This window comes from Chenopodium album, chromosome 14 (genome assembly GCF_948465745.1).
Source record: "Chenopodium album chromosome 14, dcCheAlbu1.1, whole genome shotgun sequence".
NCBI classification, from domain to species: domain Eukaryota; kingdom Viridiplantae; phylum Streptophyta; class Magnoliopsida; order Caryophyllales; family Amaranthaceae; genus Chenopodium; species Chenopodium album.
In genome coordinates, this window is record NC_137847.1 from 28,154,250 (window position 1) to 28,158,891 (window position 4,642).

At 40.3% G+C, this 4,642-nt stretch overlaps 1 non-coding gene across 1 annotated transcript; it reads left to right on the plus strand.

The window, feature by feature from the left end:
• The first annotated feature begins 4,012 nt into the window (after positions 1-4,012).
• LOC145580334 (small nucleolar RNA R71) lies at positions 4,013-4,118 on the plus strand. Its single transcript, XR_014099399.1, has one exon. It is a non-coding gene; the product is annotated as a small nucleolar RNA R71 (small nucleolar RNA).
• The last annotated feature ends 524 nt before the right edge of the window (positions 4,119-4,642 follow it).

Below are 4,642 nucleotides of genomic sequence, written 5' to 3' on the forward strand. Positions count from 1 at the left end.
ACCATGGAAGTTCCTTCACATCTATAGCATACAAAGAATCGTCCAACATCCTATCTTCAATGGGAGACCCATCATCTTGAACTTGAAAATCCTCAAGTCTAGATAGATGATCCGCTACAACATTCTCCGCTCCTTTCTTATCTCTAATCTCAAGATCAAAAGTTTGAAGCTCTAGCACCCAACGAATTAGCCTTGGCTTTGATTCCTTCTTCCCAAAAAGATATTTTAGGGCCGCATGATCGGTGAACACAATTGTCTTGGACACTAACAAATAGCAACGAAATTTTTCAAAGGAATGAACAATAGCCAAGAACTCTTTCTCCGTTGTAGTGTAATTCCTTTGAGCACTATTAAGAGTTTTTGACATATAATAAATGACATGAAGCTTTTTGTCAACTCTTTGACCTAAAACACCTCTAATGGCCATATCACTTGCATCGCACATCAACTCAAATGGTAAATCCCATCTAGGAGCTTGGACAATAGGAGTAGAAATCAAAGCTTTCTTCAACTTGTTGAAAGCTTCCAAACACTTATCATCAAACACAAACTCCACATCTTTTTGAAGAAGATCATTGAGAGGCTTTGCTATGAGAGAAAAATCCTTGATGAATCTTCTGTAGAACCCGGCATGTCCTAGAAATGATCTCACACCCTTCACATTGACCGGAGGTGGCAACTTTTCAATAACCTCAATCTTTGCCTTGTCCACCTCTATGCCCTTGTGAGAAATTTTGTGCCCAAGGACTATGCCTTATTCAACCATAAAATGGCACTTTTCCCAATTCAACACCAAGTTCACCTTCTCAAACCATGCCAAGCATTTCTCAAGATTTTCAAGGCGCGCCTCAAAGGAAACCCTACCTACGGAGAAGTCATCCATAAACACCTCCATCTCTTCCTCCAACATGTCTCCAAAGATACTCATCATACACCGTTGGAAAGTAGCGAGAGCATTGCAAAGGCCGAATGACATTCTCCTATAAGCAAAGGTACCATATGGGCAAGTAAAGGTAGTTTTCTCTTGGTCATCGGGGTGGATAGGAATTTGGAAGAACCCCGAGTAACCATCAAGGAAACAATAGTACTTGTGCCTCGTCAGTCTTTCAAGCATTTGATCAATGAAAGGAAGGGGAAAGTGATCTTTCTTGGTGGATGTGTTTAGACGTCTATAGTCTATACACATTCGCCAACCCGTGACCGTCCTTGTCGGAATAAGCTCACCTTTTTCATTTTTGACAACGGTCATGCCCCCCTTCTTTGGAACGACATGAACGGGAGAGACCCACCTAGAGCTTGAGATGGGGAATATAATTCCCGCATCTAGAAGCTTAGTAATCTCTTTCTTCACTACCTCCCTCATTTGGGGATGTAGTTTCCGTTGTCGCTCAATAGAAGGAAGAGCGCCTTCCTCAAGGGTTATGTGGTGTATACATAAAGCGGGGCTTATACCTTTGAGGTCATCAATGGTATATCCCAAAGCACCTTGGTGCCTTCTCAAAACACCGCATAACACTTGAGTTTGGCTTTTACTCAAAGATTCACTAACAATCACGGGGTAAGTAGAATTTGGGCCTAAAAACTCATACCTAAGGTGTGATGGTAGAGGTTTGAGCTCTACCATGGGAACACCTTTACCTTCCTTGGTTGAAGCCGCTTGCAAAGCCTCTTGGCTTGAGATCTTCATGCATATTTGCTCATCACTACCTTCAACATTCTTGGTTTGTCCTTTTTGAGGCGGTCCCGAAGGATCTTCTTGCCGTTTTATCGGAGGACTTAAGTGGAGTAACGCAAGCAAGGATGGTGCCGGCTAAAAAACCCCTTTAGGATGTGCTTGTTTTAGTTTTTTATCTTTATTTTAGTCTTTTTTTTCGTTTTCTAGTTTGTTTGTTTTGTTTTGCTTTTTAGGGCTTGCCCCTCTTTTTCACCAAAAAAAAAAATACCTTCAACATTCTCATCTAGCAAATTCTCATACAAAGCCATTTCCTTGCTAGGAGCACCTATCTTTTCCTTATTCAACAAAACACACTCAAGAGGATCATTAGCTGTGAGCAAGTGCTCATGCATGGAATGTACAAGATTATCTAAAATTTCAACTCTCATGCAATTCTCAAGAGATGAAGAAGGATATTTCATACTTTCATTCAAATCAAATTCAACTTCCACTTCTCCAATTTTAAGTGAAATCTTAGCACTCTTGACATCAATCAAAGCACCCGAAGTAGCAAGAAATGGTCTACCAAGAATAATAGGAATTTTAGAATCCTCATCTATGTCAAGAACCACAAAATCCACCAGGATAATGAAATATCCTATCCTCAAGGGAACATCCTCCACCTTACCCCTTGGAATCTTAATTAATCTATCGGCCAATTGCAAGGTGATGTTGGTGGGTAAAAGTTCTCCCTTCTCTAACCTTTGATAAACCGAGTATGGCATAATGCTAACACTAGCTTCTAAGTCACAAAAGGAATTATCAATTTGCATTTTGTAAATAGCACAAGGGATAGAAAAGTTTCCGGGATCCTTTAACTTGGGTGGCATTTTGTTCATTATGATTGCATTACAATTCTCGGTTAAGCTAACCGTTTTCGCCACATCACATGTCCTCTTTCCACTCAAGATCTCCTTAAGGAACTTTGCATAGTTTGGCATTTGTTCTATCACATCGGTGAAAGGAAGAGTAAGATGAAGTTGTCTAAGCATCTCTATGAATTTCCCAAATTGCTCATCCAATTTGTGCCTATTAAACTTTTGTGGATAAGGGAGCTTGGGCTTGTAGACTTCTTTTTCTTTCTCTTTCACCTTCTCAACTTGTTCCTTAACAACTTCCTCAACCAAAGGGCTCTCATCTCCCACAATATCAAATTGACTCTTGCTAGGGCTCTCTTTAGCATAACTCTTCTTAGAAACCTCACTCTCAAGGACCCTACCACTCCTAGTCACAATCGCATTTATAGGGCTCTTAGGGTCTAAGCTTTGTGAAGTCAAAGAAGAAAGACTTGTAAATTCCTTAAACTCACTAGCCAATTGAGAAATTTGGGTCTCCAACCCCTTATGGCAAGTCAACATGTCATTAAACTTCTCGTTACTTAAGGTCATGTAGGTGTTCAACAATTTGGCTTGCTTCTCTATGACATCTTCCAAGAAACTCCTAGATGAAAATGGTTGATCATAGCAATTATCACTTTGGCCTTGGGTATTTGGAATAAATCCAAGTAGGGTACCTCTTTGAACATTTGTTTGAAAATTTCCCCTACCTTGATTACTCCAATTACCTCTACATTGATTTTGGCCACAATCGTGATTATGGTTACCATAGCCTTGGTTATGATCCCCATATCCTAGGCCATGACTTTGAAAATTACAACCATGGTTGTTATAGCTACCACAAATCCCTTGGACTCCATGGTTTCTATAACCACTATTTTGGTTATAATTATCATTGTTCCCTTGGTTGTGATAATTCCTATTCCCAACATTCCTTTGAACATCAATTCTAGGTCCAACATTGTTATTAGCAACATAATTCACATGTTCATTCTCATTTCCAATATATTCATCATAAGGAACATTAGGGCAAATAGAAGCATCATGATCATTCATTCCACATAAGTCACAAAACCAAAATTCTCTAATCATGCAAAAAGAAGAGGGAAGAGTGTTAGGGAAAGAAGGTGTACCTCTCCCCTTAATTTGGGAGGGAAGTGCCGATGCTTGTGAGGTTGCACTCTCGAGCTTAACCTTAATAGAGACTACCTCCTTCCCTAAGTCCGAAATTTGAGTTGACAAATTGTTGATAACATTGAGTTGGTCAACCGAGCCACTCTTGCTTGTTGATTCTTTATCACCTTCTTTCCAATTCATGTAGTTTCTCACTACATCATCAATAACATCAACCACTTCTTCCTCCGTCTTGTTCATTATTGGGCCTCCGGCTCCGGCATCAAGACTTCCCCTCCCTTGAGGACCCAAACCACCATAAAAGATTTGTATGATTTGGTAAGTGGGGATTCCATGGTGTGGACACTCTCTTTGATATTCCGTGTACCTCTCTCATGCTTCATAGAGGCTTTCACTAGCTCCTTGCTTGAAACCTTGGATCAAAGCTCTAGCCTCCGCTGTTTTCTTTTGGGGGTAGAACCGGGATAAGAATTCCTTGGTTATTTCGTCCCATGTTCTTAGAGAATTTGGCTTGACCTCCTTATCCAACCATTCTAAGGCTCGACTGATGAGAGAGAAGGGGAACAACTTGAGCCTAATGAATTCTTGTGCCACCCCACTCACCTTAATTGTGTTGCAATATTTCTCGAATTCCTTAAGATGGTTGAGGGGACTTTCATTTGTTGCACCACTATATTGTCTTCTTTCGATCAAAGTTATCATTGCCGACTTGATTTCAAAGTCACTATCTAGGATCATAAATGGAGCAGTCCCGCTCTCATACTTGTATGCACCCGGAGTGCCCAACTCATTTAATGTAACCTTTTGAGCTTCTCCCATGTTCACTTGCACACACAATCTCAAACGAAATTATTAGTAGCATGGCTACAAATGTAGCCTAAAGGGAAAAATCTTTTTGTATTTTTGGAATAGGATGAAATAGACTCAACAACAATAGCAATCAACTACGCCATTCCCC